This window comes from Scyliorhinus canicula, chromosome 20, assembly GCF_902713615.1.
Source record: "Scyliorhinus canicula chromosome 20, sScyCan1.1, whole genome shotgun sequence".
Taxonomy (NCBI): Eukaryota; Metazoa; Chordata; class Chondrichthyes; order Carcharhiniformes; family Scyliorhinidae; genus Scyliorhinus; species Scyliorhinus canicula.
This window is the reverse complement of record NC_052165.1, coordinates 39,618,890-39,638,833: the sequence shown is the minus strand read 5'-3', so window position 1 is coordinate 39,638,833 and position 19,944 is coordinate 39,618,890. Positions and strand designations below refer to the sequence as shown.

Genomic DNA, 19,944 nt, shown 5'->3' with positions numbered 1-19,944 from the left:
TGCAGCCCTACATACCAGGCGGTGTGGAGGCACACCAGGGAGGAACTAGTGAGGCAATGGAACAGCTGATTCCTATTGTTTTAGGGAGGAATTTGATTGTTTTTCCAAAAGTGAATTATTGATTTTTTAAGTGACACTATTGGCATTTGGAGTGAATGACATGAAGTCTCATCCTCCTGTGAACGGGGTCATTGCAAAAATGAACAATCACAGTAAAAAAATGAGGTGGGAGGATAAACAAAAAGTAATAAATTGTCAGACAAGGAGGGTTGCTATGTGAGGAAGCAGAGGAGTTGCTATGGAATTGCAGGGTTGCTGTGGAGGAAGCAGGAGGGTTGCTATGTGGTGAAGCAGGAGAGTTGCTATGGGATTGCAGGGTTGCTGTGGAGGAAGCAGGAGGGTTGCTATGTGAGGAAGCAGAGGAGTTGCTATGGGATTGCAAGGTTGCTGTGGAGGAAGCAGGAGGAGTTGCTATGTGAGGAAGCAGACGAGTTGCTATGGGATTGCAGGGTTGCTGTGGAGGAAGCAGGAGGGTTGCTATGTGGTGAAGCAGGAGAGTTGCTATGGGATTGCAGGGTTGCTGTGGAGGAAGCAGGAAGGTTGCTATGGGATTGCAGGGTTGCTGTGGAAGAAGCAGGAGGGTTGCTGTGGGATTGCAGGGTTGCTGTGGAAGAAGCAGGAGGGTTGCTATGGGATTGCAGGGTTGCTGTGGAGGAAGCAGGAGGGTTGCTGTGGAGGAAGCAGAAGGAGTTGCTATGGGATTGCAGGGTTGCTATGTGAGGAAGCAGAGGAGTTGCTATGGGATTGCAGGGTTGCTGTGGAGGAAGCAGAGGAGTTGCTATGGGATTGCAGGGTTGCTATGTGAGGAAGCAGAGGAGTTGCTATGGGATTGTAGGGTTGCTGTGGAGGAAGCAAGAGGGTTGCTATGTGGTGAAGCAGGAGAGTTGCTATGGGATTGCAGGGTTGCTGTGGAGGAAGCAGAAGGGTTGCTATGTGAGGAAGCAGAGGAGTTGCTATGGGATTGCAGGGTTGCTGTGGAGGAAGCAGGAGGAGTTGCTATGGGATTGCAGGGTTGCTGTGGAGGAAGCAGAAGGGTTGCTATGTGAGGAAGCAGAGGAGTTGCTATGGGATTGCAGGGTTGCTGTGGAGGAAGCAGGAGGGTTGCTATGGAGGAAGCAGGAGAGTTGCTATGGGATTGCAGGGTTGCTGTGGAGGAAGCAAAAGGGTTGCTATGTGAGGAAGCAGAGGAGTTGCTATGGGATTGCAGGGTTGCTGTGGAGGAAGCAGGAGGAGTTGCTATGTGAGGAAGCAGGAGAGTTGCTATGGGATTGCAGGGTTGCTGTGGAGGAAGCAGAAGGGTTGCTATGTGAGGAAGCAGAGGAGTTGCTATGGGATTGCAGTGTTGCTGTGGAGGAAGCAGGAGGGTTGCTGTGGAGGAAGCAGGAGAGTTGCTATGGGATTGCAGGGCTGCTGTGGAGGAAGCAGAAGGGTTGCTATGTGGTGAAGCAGGGGAGTTACGAAGAAGGGCAGATGGGTTGCTATGAGATTGGTGGGAGAGTTGCTAAGGCGTCAATGGGAGGGTTGTTATGGGGGAGTCAGGAGGGTTGGCATGTGAGGAGATTGGAAGGTTGCTGTGGGGAAGTGCGGGGGTTGCTATGAGGAGGGGTGAGAGATTGCTATAGGGAGGAGTGAGAGGTTGCTATGGAGAGACTGGGTGGCTGCCAGGGGGAGGGTGGGGGCTGCTATGGGGAAGGCTGGAGGGCTGCTATGGGGAGGAACGGGAGGTTGCTATGGGGAGGGGCTGCTATGAGAAGGATGGGGGTTACTATGAGGAGGGGCTGCTATAGTGGAAAGGGGGAAATGCTATGGGGGTCACTGAATGCTATGGGGCTGTTGGGAGGTTTGCAATGGAATCAGCAAGGGAGGGGAAGGAGTTTGCTATGGGGTCTGTGGGTAGTCACTATGGAATTGGTCAATTCCTGTACTGTGATAACACACGTACCCAGGATACAGATAGAGGCTGGGTACAATTTTTAAAAATTATTTTGCAGGATGTGGGTGTCACTGGCAAGGCCCATCTCTAATTGCCCTTGAGAAGATGGTGGCGAGCCTCCTTCTTGAACCGCTACAGTCCTTGTGATCTAGATACACCCAGAGTGCTGCCAGGGAGGGGTCAGCTCAGAGCTGGGGTCTTGGGCATCAGGAAAGACAAGCTCACAGGCTGTGGAGGATGGAATATTCACCCTCATAGGCCCACAGGGCTACACACATAAAGGTTTTGGGGAATTTGGTAAGTACTCAAAGAATTTGTATTCTTTTGTAAATTTCCGAACCCCATTCTTATAAAACATACATCAGGGAGAATGCACCATCTTCCTAACATCCTAAACATCATTTGCAAAATGCTCAGGGGCTCTTGTCTCATTTTGTCCCGAAATAGCACTTCTTCTTTAATCACCACTCGCTGACAGGGAGGAAATCCCAATCGGGGAGGCCGATGCAGCGGGAAAGCCCGCTAATGAAATGAAAATGTATTCAGGTGAGGTTCCTGACCTTCTTGGGTGGGAACCTCATTGCGTCAATGGTGGGAGGCGGGGTCAATGGTGTTGCGAGATCTCACCAGTGGGAATCTGCGCCCACATCGGCATTGTGGGCCGTTAACTCCGGCCGTTAACTCCGATTCTCTCCCCACAGATACTGACCGACCTGCTGATTATTTCCAGCATTTTCTGATTTTATTTCAATTTCCATCACCCAAGGTATTTGACACTGGATATTTCCATCCAAAAGGTCAGACTGCCTGTGAGGAGAGTCTGTCAAGCGTTTCCAGGTTGATGCTTTTGAAGAGAAGTGATCCCCTACAGATGGACCAACGTGAATCAGAAAAACTGACGCATGCAGAGTGCACTTTTCCTCCCCCCCCACCCCCCCCCCCCCCCCGACACGCCCCCATCTTCCACTTTTCTGCCTGTATCTGCCCATTTTATTGCTCCCCATTCTCCTGAAATCTCCCACGCTGTTTATCGCTTTTCCAAACTGTGTCAACGCTTTGAAACTGAATCAAATCTCAGATGATAATATACATCAAAATGAGCGATGGGTCTTCACCCCGACCCTTGAGGAACATGATTCTCTGCCTCCCGCTGGTCTGAGAAACAAACCATTCACCACCGGCTGCTGGCATCTGTCTCAGCCAATTTGCAGCTACTGCCCCTTTAATCCCATGATCTTTAATTTAGTGAATAAATCTATGATGTGGCAGTTCAGCAAATGTCAAGAATGATCACATCCTCCAATCGGGGCCCAGGGCTGGCAGGGCTCGGGCAGCAGATGGGGGAAGAGCTGAAACAGATGAGCAAAAAGGGCTTTGAAGCTACAAAAAGGGGAGATCCAGGGGTGGCACTTTCCCCATTTCCTGCCACATGATAAAAAATGAGAAGCAGACAGGAGGGAAGTGGTGGCAGAAGGTAGTGATTAACCCTCTCATTCCTCAAACAAATGACCAGAGCGACTCTGAGAAGGGGAATAAAGATCAAAGTCAGAAACTAACGGATTGGATATGTACGACGGTGCAGTGATATTGTGGTGTGTCACTGTGCGCTCAGGGGGCCCAGGTTGCCACGGTGACATGCACGTTTACAGGCATGTTGTCGCCCAGAGCTACGAATAATGATGGTATTGGCCTCAATATTCCCTCCATCACAGGACTGATCAGGAATCTGTCCCAATTTTACTGTCTGCCCTTGGTGTGCGGTGAGAGAATTCACAGGCTGATACTTGGCCTGTTTGGCCACATCATGAAGGCAACCTCCTTTGTCGTCAAGTCCTGGGGTGGGTCTCAAACCCGGGCCATCTGGCTCAGAGGCAGGAACGTTACCCACTGCATCTCTCCTTCTATATTGTTGGAGCATTCAAAATGAGACTCTCACTGAGAGGGCTGCAAGAACAGAAAACGCTCGAAATACTCAGCAGGTCTCCGGTCTCCGGTCTTGTCCATGACAGCACCCAGTCGCGGGCGTGAATGGAGAGTTTGACCTTCCGGCCAAAACTCCATTCACTGTCAGTGCACTGGAAAACCCCAGCAGCGAATGAGGATGGAAGGTTCGGGCCAACGTTTCAAACCTGTGACCTTTCACCTGGACTGGAACAAGTTTCAGGTGCGACTGGTTTTATCCAAGCACAGGAAAGGGGGAGGGAGGATGAACAAAGACGGAAGGTCTGTGATAGGGTGGAAGGTAGGAGTGATTAAATGACAAAAGGGATGATGGTGCAAGGCATAAAGAGATAATAATGGGAGAAGTAAGGAAACAAGCAATGGGTCGAGAGGAGGCATCAATGAGAAGAAGATGTATTCCCAATATCTGCCATCTAAATAAAATGGGAGCAGTGGTGACGATCTGAAATTGCGAAATGCTATGTTGAGTTCTGAAGGCGGTAAAATGCATGAATGAGAAACGAGACGCTGTTCCTCCAGTTTACGTTGCAACTGCGTGGAAAACTAGGGTTAGCGAGCGCAGAGTGGAAGTAGGACGAGGAATGAAAACTACATGCATCTGGGAGCTTGCAGACTGAATGGGGAGCTCCACAAAGCGGACACTCAATCTGCATTTGGTCTCCCCAGTGTAAAGGAGACCACATTGTGAGCAGTGATTTGGGGAGTGGATCGGGGAGCGATTATTTGCCCGCAGTGCTGATGGAGAGGCAGTTCCAGGATTTTGAAGCAATGTGGCAGAATAATCGCTCCCTAAGCCACTCCTCAAATCAGTCCCAACACCCACTTCCCGTGCCCATTATACCTTTCCAAAAACGTGGAAGCTGCAACTCATGCCCTTTCACCTCTGCTCACCTCACTACCCAGGGCCCCAAACACTCCTTCCACTGAAACAGTAATTTAGTCGTGCCTCTTTCAGTTTAGTATTCGCTGCTCACAAAAAATCCGGAATGAAAAGTCTGATGGTCATCTAATGGTGGCCACTGGCGACCTTACATGGCCAGGCCTACATATGACCCACAGCAATGTGGTGGACTCTTAAATGCTCCCTCAAGGGCAATTAGGAATGAGCAATAAATGCTGACCCAGCCAGTCTGCAACGCCCACATCCCATGAAAGAATTAAAAGAAAACATTGAGTTCAACTATTTCAGAACATGACTGTAGCCAATGGCTGTGGATTGCAGCTGCTGGTGATGATTCAGCAGTTCCACATTCACACGCACTTTCCTCTAGGCCAACTGGGGGCCACATGCAGCCCGAGACATTTTGTTGACCGTTGCCTCGTGCAGGGCCACCGTGTTCCGGTAAATTCAATTCGCTAATTTTTTTCCTACCAGTATGACTGAAGTGATTTGCACGTAAAGCATGAAGTGAGATGCGTGCTGATTGCTCATAACATTGACTGTGAGAACCGTGCAATCCCTCTGCAGTCATAGTGTCAATATTTATTTTGTTTTTAATCATTTGAAGTTGTTGATCATCTATATATTTATAAAACTATTAGGCATTTTCTATAAGTAGTTCTAAAATATTCGGTGTGTATTAAATGTTCTTTAGGGAATGAAATCTGGGGTCATGGTTAGTGAACAAGCCCCATTTCAATCTTGCAGCCGACTAAGAGGAATGAGGGTCAGTTAAGCGGCCCACTCGCCGGCCTAAGCTGTCCATCAATTCGAGACACATCGATGGGCGCGATTCTCCGCCCCCCACGACGGGTCGGACAGAATAGCGGGAGGGCCTTCCCGGCATTTTTCCCGACCTCCCGCTATTCTCCCCCCCCCCCCCCGCCCCCCACGGCACGAATCGCTGCTCGCCGTTTTTTTACGGCGAGCAGCGATTCTCCCCAATCCGATGGGCCGATTTCCCAGGCCTTTACGGCCGTTTTCACGAACTCCAACACACCTGCTCTCACCGTTCGTGAAAACGGCCGCAAAGTGCCGTTCTCGAGAACCATGGCACCGATTGGCACGGCAGGGTGGCATGGGCACCGATCGCGGGCAGTGGGTCCGAACCCCGCGCACTCTTTGTGTGCTGGATCAGTCCGCGGGGCGGCTGAGGGGCATAACGGCCCGCGCATGCGTGGGTTTCACGCATATGCGTGATGACGTCATCCGCGCATGCGCGGGTTGGAGCCGTCCAATCCGCGCATGCGCGGGTTGGAGCCGTCCAATCCGCGCATGCGCGGCTGACGTCATCGTGCGCGTCAGCCACCGAAGTTCGCTAAGCCTGCGATGCCGAGGTTCATGGGGCCCCGCTGCTAGCCCCGACCGGGGAGCAGAATCGGGTCCCGGGAGGGGGCACGGAGGCTCCCGTGAAACACGGCCAGTTTCACGGCAGCCTTCACGACTCTCCGCATTTGCGGAGAATTGTGCCCATCTTCTTTTGCTCTACTTGTCGTATCGCCGTTTCTTTTGTCTCGCACCATCATCCCTTTCGTCATTTAACCTCACTTGCTTTCCACCCTATCACAGGCCTTCCCTTTCGTCCTTCATTGCTCCATTTCCCAGCCTCTGTACTTGCTTAAAACCTGTTGCATCATCTAACTTTATTCAGTTCTGATGGAAGGTCATTGACCCGAGATGTTAACTCTGTTTCACTCTCTGCAGATGCTGCCTGACCTGCTGAGTATTTCCACCATTATCTCATTTTAGTTCAAGAACCCACAATATTTTGCTTCTGTCCCACAGATAGGAAGTGCATTCCATTCTATTTCCCAAGGTCTTTGATTGGAAATCACATACTCAGGCACAAGATACAAACAAGTAAAGTCACGTTGGGAGATATATGAATGGACCCTTAATACCATAAGAGGTGCAAAAGTTTAATATCGCACAGTGACTATGAGCAGGAAATGCTGAATGAGTTCAGCCGAAATCTTGCTTCACAAGAAATATCTAACAGAGCAGAACAACCGTGCTGAATGTTTGCACATTCATACGTCCCGTTGCATTGTCATATATCATCTCTTCCAAACATCTACTGCTAACATCAAGTTACCTTCCAATGGAACACTGAATGTGCTGGGGCAGAAGGTGTTTTCTCAGAGGCAAAGTCTAAAGATGATAGCCAGAAAAATAAATCAGGTATTCACCTGCATGAAACTAAATCTCATTTTACACAGAGTTTGCAAAAGGTATCCTTTGCTCTCAAATCACCTACCTTGGAAGAACACAAATCCCCGAAAGAGGTGTAAAATTGGTTATCACAGCAAGTTAGTCAGTTGAAATAAAATAATATAAATCCTTACCGAGTATAAGTCGATTTTCAACGTGCCCACAGACTTGTTACAACCCAGCTTGACTCCTGAAATAAAAGACGGACTGCTCGTCAATGTGATTTAAACATTTTAATATTAATTGAACATCATGAGGTTCATGGAAGTCCCAAAATAGATGATACAGTTTATGCAGGCTGTGTTTATCCCAAATTAAAGCTTTATAATCTGTAAACTTTTATGTCAGCGCTTAGAATCTCCTCTAATTTTCTACACCCGAATCACGTGATAGAATGTCAAGCCACCTCAGACGTCATGCACCAGATGCTTTTATCAATTGTTTGCACAGGGATCTACTGGATCAGGATTTAAACTTTCGAGACAAGAGTTGCACAGTAAATTCAACACTCGGGAATCAGTACAATGGATGAGGGGCGCACTTGTTGTCAAAAGTCAGGGGATTAAAACCGGGGCATCAAATGGAATTACAGCAGACAGCGGCTCTGTGTCTGTGTGTTCACCTCAGATGAATCTGTGGTCTCACAATGAAACAGAACAGGAGGACGGTATTGATCCTGTTATCAGCCCGTGTTTAAAAAGCATTTAGAGAATGCAACAAAGTGCCAGCAGACTCTAGCCACACTCACAGCCCTGCATCACACTCCACACAGTAACAAAAGTCCAGTGCGCAGCAGTAACTTTTGTTATTATTATTTGTTCAGGAGTGTCACTGGCTGGGCCAGTATTTATTGCCCATCCCTAACTGCCCTTGAACTGAGTGGATTGCTCGGGCCATTTCGGAGTTAGCCACATTGCTGTGGGTTTTGGAGGTGACACGTAGACCAGACCAGGCGAGGACGACATACTTTCTTCCTTAAAGAACATTAGGGAACTAGATGGGTTTTTACAACATAGGAACATAGGAAATAGGAGCAGAAGTAGGCAATTCAGCCCTTCGAGCCTGCTCCGCCATTCAATCAGATCATGGCCAATCTCTTCCTGGTCTCAAATCCACCTCCCCACCTGTTGCCCTTTCGCCCATTTTTAAAATCAAAAATCTATCTATCTATCTCTTTCTTGGCAACATTTAATGACTCAGACTCCACCGCACTATGGGGCAGCGAGTTCCACAAATTCACCACCCTCTGCGAGAAGTAGTTCCTCCTCACATCAGTTCTAAATCTACTGCCTCTCAACCTATATCCGTGACCTCTTGTTCTAGGTTGCCCCACAAGGAGGAACATTTGGTCTACGTTTACTCGATCAATCCCTTTTAGTATTTTATACACCTCGATCACATCGCCTCTCATCCTTCTAAACTTCAGCGAGTACAAGGCCAAACTGTTTAATCTCTCCTCATCTGTCAACCCTTTCATCCTCAGAATCAATCTGGTGAACCTCCTCTGAACTGCTTCCAATGCCACCACATCCTTCCTCAAATAAGGAGACCAAAATTGGACACAATATTCCAGATATGGCCTCACCAACACTCTATATAATTGCAACAAACTTTCTACTTTTATACTTCAGTCCTTTTGCAATAAATGCTAACATTCCATTTGCCTTTTTAATTACATGATGTAGCTCCATATCGACTTTCTGTGATTTATGAACAAAGACGCACAGACCCCTCTGCCCAGACGCATCTTGAATCTGCTTTCCATTTAGATAATAATTTGCCTTTCTATTTTTTCGGCCAAAATGGATAACCTCATACTTATTTACATTAAACTCCATCCGCCAAATTTTGGCCCAATCTCCAAGCCTGTCTATATCGTCTGTAAAATCTTTATCTCCTCTTTACCCCAATTCCCTGCAATTTCACCTTCTGATTCAGTCTTTTATGCGGCACCTTATCAACTTCTGGAAGATACACCACATCCACAGGTTCCCCATTATCCATCTTGCTGGTTACATCCTCAAAGAATTCAAGCAAGTTTGTCAAGCATGCCTTACCCTTTATAAAACTATGCTGACATTGGTGGATTGAGCTTTGTCTTTCCAAATGTTCAGTCATTTGCTCCTTAATGATTGATTCCAGCAAGTCAAGTTCTGCTTATTCATGTTGGATGAGCATCTGAGGCCCGGCGTCGGGGCTGGCCGAAAGGCCTTCACCAGTCCGCGCATGCGCTGGAGCGTCAGCGGCTGATGACGTCACCACCGGCACATGCGTGGTGGAGGGGTCTCTTCCGCCTCCGCCATGGTGGAGGCCACGGCGGCGGCGGTAGAAAAAGAGTGCCCCCACAGCACTGGCCTGCCCGCCGATCGGTGGGCCCTGATCGCAGGCCAGGCAACCATGGGGGCACCTCTCGGGGTCCAATCGCCCCGCGCCCTCCCCAGGACCCCGGCTGCCCGCTCGTGCCGCCAATCCTGCCGGCACAGAGGTGGTTTAAAGCACGTTGGCGGGATTGGCCTGTTAGCGGTGGGACTTCGGCCCATCGCGGGCCGGAGGGGTGCACGCCGATCGGCGGGGCGTGATTCCCGCTCCCGACGATTCCCGGCTGGCGGAGAATTCCGGCCACGGCGGGGGCGGGATTTACGCCGGCCCCGGGCGATTCCCTGGCCCTGCGGGGGGGTCGGAGAATTCCGCCCCAGGTTAGCCACTTCACTGTGACAAACCTGCAACCACTCACTGACTGCAGTACTGAAGTAAAATAGCATAATGTTTACAGCCATCCTTTAAAAACATCAAAATATTTACTACGTAGTTTGGCAATAGCGGAGGATCAGCAGGTAAATGGGTAAACAAACAACTAATACCCAAAAATAGAACAACTGGAGTACATTTAAGAAGTGATTAAATTAGCAATCAGTGTCCCAAGTGTGGAATGAGGAAAAATAAACGCCAAAAATAAGGGGAGGGATTCACTGTTGCCCACACTCTCATCGTAATTGGTAAACGGGCAGAGAATCCCTTCCGACTCCCAAATCGGGGGCACCTCCAGGATGATGGCGGTTTTCTATCCTCTGCATCCTCTGAAATGGCGTCATCGTGTCGCACGGCGCACGCCTTTGGAATGGCGTTACCGCGTCACCTGAAGGCCGCCCCCCCCGATGCTCCACCCCCGATGGGCCAGGTTCCCAACTGCGCAGTTGACTTGTGGTCTCAGCGGTTGGGAACCAAGCGTGGCGGCTGCGGACTGTGTCCAGCGCTGCCACAGTCGGCCGTGAGCCATGCTGCTGGCCGGGGGCATCCGCGAGGGCTGGGGGAATAGGTGAGGATTGGCCATGGGTCAGTATTTGGCAGGTCGGGTGCACATATGGCCAGCGCCATGTTTTACGGCGCGACCTCTGCAGGTCATCATATGCGCAGTCACAGACCTGACCATTCTCTGTCCGTTTTCGTCGTGGGAGCCGGGAGTTTTACCCATGCGGCTGCTAGCCCCTCACCGTTCGCCGGATGGGTGAGGGTTCGGTGACAATTTTTGCGGCGTAAAACGCCACAGTTCCCACTCTGGCGTCGGCACTTAGCCTCCAAATCGGTGAATCCAGCCCAAGATGTGCGGAGATTTATACAACAAAATAAAACTGTGCTTTTCAAATATTGGCCATAGGTTTATATTAGCTGCTCAGATGACTTCAACCCTTCCAAAAATAATATGGTCAAGATCAAAGAGTGTTATAACCGGTTCGGTTCCTATTGGCTGGGGACATTTGATCACCCCATGTTCCTTGGGGAATATGAGTTCCCCCAATTTGGCATGGTGGGCAATCATTAACAGTGCAGCTGTATAAATAGAGCTGGCCAGTGTGGTACCGGCTAGAGAGGGAACCAGTCGTGAACTACTGGTGGTGTGTATATATCGTCAATAAAGTTATTTCTGTTTGATTCTACAAACTTGTGCTGACTTGTCCTCACAAAAAGGAGTAAAGTGGGGAATGACCAAGTTTTCTCCCAGCAGTACTCACAATGCGACATGGACAATAAGCATGCACTGCTATTTGGGGGAGATGCTGGCATAGTGACATCACCGGATTAATAATCCAGGCTATGCCTATGGGAGCACGGTTCAAATCCCTCCACAGATGGTCTGGAGTTTAATTGAATTGAAACATTTTGAATGTAAAGTTAATCTCAGTAATAGCGACCATAAAACTATCATTGACTGTTGTGAACCCATCTGGTTCACTCATGTCCTTTTGGGAAGGAAATCTGCCGTCCTTACCCGGTCTGACCTACATGTGACTCCACGGCCACAGCAAAGTGGTTGAGTCTTAACTTAACTGAGCAAAACACTCAGTTCCAGGGGCAGTTGGTAATGGGTATCAAATGCTGGCCTTGCTTTCTCAATAAAATAAAAGCAGTATAACTCACTACTTTAAGCCAAGTCATTGATTGGAGCTGGAGAGCATTCCTGCTAAATGTTATGTTCTCTAATCTAAGCTAATTGTCTGCTGGTGTGAACCACATTCTTTGACATCATTACTGATGAGTCGCATTAGGAAACTGGGTTCTGTTTTCCTTGCTGTGTTAGCTCATTCTGTGATTTATGCACGGTAGCATGGTGGTTAGCATAAATGCTTCACAGCTCCAGGGTCCCAGGTTCGATTCCCGGCTGGGTCACTGTCTGTGCGGAGTCTGCACGTCCTCCCCGTGTGTTCGTGGGTTTCCTCCAGGTGCTCCGGTTTCCTCCTACAGTCCAAAGGTGTGCGGGTTAGGTGGATTGGCCATGCTAAATTGCCCTTAGTGTCCTAAAAAATAAGGTTAATGGGGGGGGTTACTGGTATAGGGTGGATACGTTGGCTTGAGTAGGGTGATCATTGCTTGGCACAACATTGAGGGCCGAAGGGCCTGTTCTGTGCTGTACTGTTCTATGTCAATATCCCAACTGAAGGGCTGCAATTTAACTCAATTCTTCCCCCTTAAACCCAGCGATGTGCTGGTTACCTGGGAATGAAACTGTTACCGACCTTTCTGTGCCAAGATCAAAATAATAACTTGTTTTTTTACAGATAGGCTCCACTGCCTCCTCTTCACCTCATACTGATGGGTTTTAGATCATATCTGTAGCATTTGCTTCAAAGGAATCTGGCGGGATTATTTTAATTTAAAGGTTTAGTTGCGTTTTGAAACATCTCTTATCTGGGTTTTGTCCCTTTTAGGAGGTCGGTGCAATTTTCAGGCAGATAGATTAGTTTGATTAAAGACTATCTCCAAAAAAAGTATTTTCTATAAATTAATCCAAAATCCCAGAGTCTGTGAAATGACCGCTGTATAATTATCAAGGCAAAACTGAAAGATTTGAAGTAATTAAACCTGGGGAGAGAAGTAGGAAACGTGTTATTAAAACATTAGACAGGTTAGGGTGTGTGGCCCAGATAAGTGCTCTTTTCACAAACATACCAGGTAAAAAGAACAAATTGAATGAATTGTAAGCGCAAATTCAACTTGCATGTTATGCCGTGGTAACCATTCAGGAAACATGGCGGCAGGGTGGCCAGGAGCAGAAGTAAATATCCCGGGTTATAAGATCGCAGGAAAGTTAAGGAAAATGGGATTATAGACCAGTTAGCTTAACATAATTGTCAGAAAATGACTAGAGTATACAATTAAGGACAGAGTGTTGAGAAGCTACAATTTTTCAGCTGATCAGAGAGAGCCCAGCATGGATTTGTAAAAGGTCATTTATATCTGATGAATATTATTTTATTTTTTGAAGGGATGACTAAAGTAGTGGACAAGAGAATGTCTCTGGATGTCATACATATGGGCCGGAATTCCACCCTGTGCCAGGTCGGAGAATCCCCGTGGGAAGGCGCAAATCCCGCCCCGACTTCCCTATTCTCCGGCACCGTTTTTCAGGGGTCGGCGGTATTCCCGCCACGCCGGTCGGGGCCGTAAACAACGGCCCCTCCGCCGATTCTCCGGGCCCCAATGGGCCAAGTGACCGTCAGGTTTTGCCCAGTCCCGCTGGCTTGGATTACTCACCTCACACACGGCAGGACTTGGCAGGTAAGTGTGCGGGGCCGTCCAGGGTGGGGTGGATCTGACCCTGGAAGAGGGGGGGGAGGGCACGGTGGCCTGGCCCGCGATCTGCGGGCTGGCTCGTTCCGTGGAGAGCTTCTTTCCTGCGCTCCGGGCACTTTTAGGCCTCCGCCATATTACCCGGGGGCCAGCACACAAACCTAACACTGCGCCTGCGCGGAAATACGCCGCCCATTCCGCGCATGCGCAAACTCGCAATGGCCCTTCGCCGCCGGCTGGAACCACTCCAGCGTCAACCTAGCCCCCGAGAAAGTGGAGGATTCCTCACTTTCAGGGGGTACTGACGCCAGAGTGGTTGGCACCAGTTTTCACGCCAGCGTGGGGACATAGCCCCATAATTGGAGAATCCTGTCCATGGACTTCCACGAGGCATTTGATAAAGTCCCTCGTAGGAGACTGTTAGCCCATGGAATTGAGGGCAAATTATTGGCATGCTTCGGAAATGGCTGAGTAGAAGGAGACAGAGTAAGGATAATGGGCAAGTGCATTAATTCACAGAATGTGACTAGTAGTGACCTGTTTAGGGGTCTTAACGGCGCACAGCATTCACTAATGACTTAGACAATAGAATAGAAAGTCATGTGTCCAAGTTTGCTAATGACACAAAGAATGGCAGCACTGTAAACTATGTAGATGGAAGCACACAAATACAAAGGGATATTGATAGATTAAGTGAATGGGCAAATCTGTGGCAAATGGATTTCAATGTACGAAAATGTGAGGTCATTCAGTTAGGATATAAAAAGGATAGAACAGTGGAATGTCTAACTGGTGAAAAGCTAGAAACAGTGGAGGTTCAAAGTGACTTGGGGGTGTCAGGTACCATTAAATTGTCATGAGCCAGTGCAGAAAATAATCTGGAAGTTTGGAACTCTCTTCCACAAATGACAATTGATACTAGAACAGTTAATTTAAAAACTAAGATTCATTAACTTTGGTTAGTCAGGGATATCAAGGAATTGGGATAATTGCGGGCTTATGAAGTTGTGTTGCAAATCAACTATGATCTCACTGAACGTTGGTGCAGACTCAAGGGGCTGAATGGCCTCCTCCCTGTCCTGATGTCTTGGGTGATTCCCACGATACCTTCTAGTGCTTCTTCCTGGACTTTACAACTATCCTGGTCGATTCCTCTAAATGTGTCTTTACTCTTTTCTCGTTGAATGGTGGAGCAACTGAATGGGCTGAATGCTCCTCCATCTTATGGTCTTACAGTTAACATTGCGCTTTGCCAGATGAGCTCATTGTCCAATTCTCTGTGCAGGGGGAGACAGTATCGAACCTGGACATGGCCTGAATGAAGATAACCTGAATGAAGATAACGAAAGTCCCTCCAGTCCAATGGGTTAATCGTGACTCATTCCCTATTTTGACTGCTCAGGGTTTTCCTCAGCCAGATTCAGAGCACTTCACCCGGATTCCAGAGAGAAAGTCATCTTGCTGAGAAACTTTACCGAACATGTTAAAACAAAGCTATTGTGAGACCAAGGGATCAGTGTGTCTGCAATTGACAGGACTGTGGGCGTTTGTGAACATGAAATGATATTGTGGTTGACTAATTTAATAATTAGGTTTAAAAAAAATCCAACAACATTATCATTTTAAACTTTACAAAGCAAAGTAAACAAAGTAGGGGGTGGGGGAGCGCCTTGGATTTGATTATTTTTTTCTTCTTTAGTGGATGTGAGCATTGCTGGCTGGGCCAGCATTTGTTGCCCATCCCTAATTTCCCTGAACTGAGTGGCTCACTCGGCCATTTCAAGGGGCATTTAAGAGTCAACCACATTGCTGTGGTCTGGAGAAATGTAGGACAGACCAGGTAAGGGCGGCAGATTTCCTTCCCTAAAGGACATGGGTGAGCCAGATGGGTTTTTACAACAATCAATGATAGTTTCATGGTCGCTATTATGGAGACGAGCTTTATATTCAAAATGTCTAAATTCAATTTAAACTCCACCATCTGTGGAGGGATTTGAACCCGTGCTCTCATAGGTGTAGCCTGGATTATTAATCCGGTGATGTCACTATGGGTTTTTACGACACTCGTAGATAGTTTCATGGTCGCCATTGCTGAGACGCACTTTCACAGAATTGAATTTCAATTCCACCAGCTGCTCGGGGTGGGGTTTGAACCCATGTTGCAGTGCATTAAATTGGGACTCTGGATTACTAATCTAACCACAACCCCACCGTCTTCCCTAACATATTGATACAGTGCCTGGGATGAGGGTGACCAAATAAAATTACGACACTTTCCACTGGCACATCCAAATCTGTTGGAGGAAATCAAACTTTGAACATTATAGGTGACCGAGTGGAGAGCTCAGGAGGGTGAAATGGCACAGAGAGTGTTAGCCGTCCCAAACATGGCCTCCCAAATTGTGCTGATACCACAGATCAGAAGGTTCAGCTGTTTTCCCCTTCTCTATGAAACTGGGCTGTTTGTCTGTAAAGGTTTGATAGCATTTAAACAGCAGAACTTGGAGTTTGGTTAGAAGAATAATTGTGAGCCATTCACACCTCCAGCTGCATTCAGTCGTTCACAATCCAGACTGCTTGTAGTCATCCGAGATTCTAACCAGTTATCTGGACTTTAAAAAGAATAGAGATTTGTGTTTATTGTGACAACTGGAAGACTTTGAAAATACTGCATTCTAAATATTGGGACAAGTTAAGAGTTAAAACCCTGGGGGTATATAGTGTGTTTGACTGTAATGGTCATGTTTATTTTTAAGAATTCTGTTCAGCAGGGCCTGGGTGGTTTTAGCAGCCAGCGGGTGAAATTGATTAAGGAATGTGTTTCTCAGTCTGGGCTAATGCATAGTGCTTGGGGAAGTCCCTGAGGAGTTAATGTGCTTTTAGACCCTGGAAGTCTAATTTGTTTTTCAGCTTGAGAAGATGAGGTCATTGCTGGGTTGAGTCAAGGAAGGCAGAGAGACATGTTGAAAGCATGAGAGAGAGACAGAGTTTTGGAGAAAAGCTTTTGAAAGTGAAGTCTGATCTGGCAACCTTTGTTTTTGTTCGACTACAAGTAAAAGCAGTTTTCTTTCCCAGTGGGAGAGTTTAGGAAAAGAGTAATAATATTTTACAGCAGAGCAGTCTTGTCTGAAGACAAGAAAGAGGCTGAGACAGCCCAGTTGAAGCAGCTATTTGAAGACATTCAGCCAGTGATGGAAGGGGTTAAAACCAGAGCCAGAATCTGCTCTGTACCTGAAGCATTACTTTGCACCCTACTGATTTTTCAACTGGATGGAGAGCTGTATGTTTCTTGTCTTGTTGTTTAACGGGGAATTGAGGAGTAGTGTTAAGGCGTAATTGTAAGCTGTTCATTAGCGGGTGCGAAGTTTAAAAGTTTAATATTGCATTTATAATAAAGTTTCGTTTTAGAAATACCAAAGCCCTATTTTTTTTCATGCAATCACTCCTGGAGCGAATCATTCTTTCCGCACAGTCTTAAAATGAACTAAAATATTGGGGTTTCGGTATAGTATCCTGGTCACTGTTGGGGTCCAGTCCGGGATCAGAAAATTAAATAGCGTCTTTCATGACCAAAATGAAACCTCACTGTGCCATACAGTCAGTCGGCCATCTTTGAACAGTAGTTAGTGTTACAATGTTGGAAAGGTGGCTGCAAAACCCCAGAACAGCAATGAAATGAAATGACCAGATATCTGTTTCATTTAAGTGTTGTTGATGGACAAGACACCAAAGAACATTTCCCTGCACTTCTTCAAAACACTGCCAATAAATCTATTCCTCCAAACTAAGAGAACAGATGGATCCTTGGTTTAACATGACATTGGACATAATAATGCAGAATTCCTTTAGACCCACCACACTGACAGTGCAGCACTCCCTCAGTACTGACCCTCTTACAGTGCAGCACTCCCTCAGTACTGACCATCTGACAGTGCAGCACTCCCTCAGTACTGACCCTCTGACAGTGCAGCACTCCCTCAGTACTGACCCTCTTGAGAGTGCAGTACTCCCTCAGTACTGACCCTCTGACAGTGCAGCACTCCCTCAGTACTGACCTTCTGACAGTGCGGCACTCCCTCAGTACTGACCCTCTGACAGTGCAGTACTCCCTCAGTACTGACCCTCTGACAGTGCGGCATTCCCTCAGTACTGACCCTCTGACAGTGCAGCACTCCCTCAGTACTGACCCTCTGACAGTGCGGCACTCCCTCAGTACTGACCCTCTGACAGTGCGGCACTCCCTCAGTACTGACCCTCTGACAGTGCGGCACTTCCTCAGTACTGACCTTCTGACAGTGTAGCACTCACTCAGTACTGACCCTCTGACAGTGCGGCACTCCCTCAGTACTGACCTTCTGACAATGCAGCACTCCCTCAGTACTGACCCTCTCACAGTGCAGTACTCCCTCAGTACTGACCCTCTCACAGTGCTGCATTCACTCAGTATTGACCCTCTGACAGTGCAGCACTCCCTCAGTACTGACCCTCTGACAGTGCAGCGCTCCCTCAGTACTGACCCTCTGACAGTGCAGCACTCCCTCAGTGCTGACCCTCTGAAAGTGAGCACTCCCTCAGTACTGACCCTCTGACAGTGCAGCACTCCCTCAGTACTGACCCTCTGACAGTGCGGCACTCCCTCAGTACTGACCTTCTGACAGTACGGCACTCCCTCAGTACTGACCCTCTGACAGTGCAGCACTCCCTCAGTACTGACCCTCTGACAGTGCTGCATTCACTCAGTACTGACCCTCTGACAGTGCAGCACTCCCTCAGTACTGACCCTCTGACAGTGCAGCGCTCCCTCAGTACTGACCCTCTGACAGTGCAGCACTCCCTCAGTGCAGACCCTCTGACAGTGAGCACTCCCTCAGTACTGACCCTCTGACAGTGCAGCACTCCCTCAGTACTGACCCTCTTGAGAGTGCAGTACATCCTCAGTACTGACCTTCTGACAGTGCGGCACTCCCTCAGTACTGACCCTCTGACAGTGCAGTACTCCCTCAGTACTGACCCTCTGACAGTGCTGCATTCACTCAGTACTGACCCTCTGACAGTGCAGCACTCCCTCAGTGCAGACCCTCTGACAGTGAGCACTCCCTCAGTACTGACCCTCTGACAGTGCAGCACTCCCTCAGTACTGACCCTCTTGAGAGTGCAGCACTCCCTCAGTACTGACCCTCTGACAGTGCAGCACTCCTTCGGTACTGACCCTCCGACAGTGCAGCACTCCCTCAGTGCTGACCCTCTGACAGTGCAGCGCTCCCTCATTACTGACCCTGACAGTGCAGCATTCCCTCAGCTCTGACCCTCTGACAGTGCAGCACTCCCTCAGTACTGACCCTCTTACAGTGCAGCACTCCCTCAGTACTGACCCTCTGACAGTGCGGCACTCCCTCAGTACTGACCCTCTGACAGTGCAGCACTCCCTCAGTACTGACCCTCTGACAGTGCAGCACTCCTTCGGTACTGACCCTCCGACAGTGCAGCACTCCCTCAGTGCTGACCCTCTGACAGTGCAGCGCTCCCTCAGTACTGACCCTCTGACAGTGCAGCACTCCCTCATTACCCACCCTGACAGTGCAGCATTCCCTCAGCTCTGACCCTCTGACAGTGCAGCACTCCCTCAGTACTGACCCTCTTACAGTGCAGGACTCCCTCAGTACTGACCCTCTGACAGTGCGGCACTCCCTCAGTACTGACCCTCTGACAGTGCAGCACTCCCTCAGTACTTACCCTCTGACAGTGCAGCACTCCCTCGGTACTGACCCTCCGACAGTGCAGCATTCCCTCAGTGCTGACCCTCTGACAGTGCAGCGCTCCCCCAGTACTGACCCACTGACACTGCAGCGCTTCCTCAGTAGTGACCCTCTGACAGTGCAGCACTCCCTCAGTACTGACCCTCTTACAGTGCAGCACTCCCTCAGTACTGACTGTCTGACAGTGCAGCACTCCCTCAGTACTGACCCTCTGACAGTGCAGCTCTCCCTCAGTACTGACCCTCTGACAGTGCAGCACTCCCTCAGTACTGCCCCTCTGACAGTGCAGCACTCCCTCAGCACTGACCCTCTGACAGTGCAGTACTCCCTCAGTACTGACCCTCTGACAGTGCAGCTCTCCCTCAGTACTGACCCTCTGACAGTGCAGCACTCCCTCAGTACTGACCCTCTGACAGTGCGGCACTCCCTCAGTACTGACCCTCTTACAGTGCAGCACTCCCTCAGTACTGACCCTCTGACTGTGCAGCACCCCCTCAGTACTGACCCTCTGACAGTGCAGCACTCCCTCAGTACTGACCCTCTGACTGTGCAGCACTCCCTCAGTACTAACCCTCTGACAGCAGAGCACACCTTCACGTTATGATCAGATTTTAATTGTTGAGCAAACCGAATCCCAGAGGGAAACATGGTTTTCAGGCCATAATTCTTTTTCTGCATTCTGAATACAAGAAGTCCAGTATCACTTTTACCATTATAAGAATTGAAAGTAAAATGCTCATCAACAAGAAGAAAATAACACCTAAGCACGCAAAGTTACTTACACAGTTAAAATTAGTAATTTATGACTTCTGGTGGAGGCCATGGTGTGAGTGGGCACACATTTGGTGTCTCCCACAAGAGGTGGAATTGTTTGGTCCTTTTAACCGATATAAGAGGTATTCGCTGGTGCAATGTGCATGAGCAGTGAGACAGGAATTCCCCTCCGGTGCGGCTGCTTTATGGCTTATCAGACGAGGAGTGTAACGAGCAAGGGGCAATAGTCTGGCCGGGAGGAG

At 48.7% G+C, this 19,944-nt stretch overlaps 1 protein-coding gene across 1 annotated transcript in view; it reads right to left on the bottom strand.

The window, feature by feature from the left end:
• The window catches only part of LOC119955138 (tetraspanin-9-like), a 225,742-nt gene that overhangs the window by 184,288 nt on the left and 21,510 nt on the right, over positions 1-19,944 (bottom strand). The window contains exon 3 of the mRNA XM_038781052.1: positions 7,241-7,296. The gene's annotated coding sequence lies outside the window, so the exon portion shown is untranslated. The remainder of the gene's footprint in view (positions 1-7,240; positions 7,297-19,944) is intronic.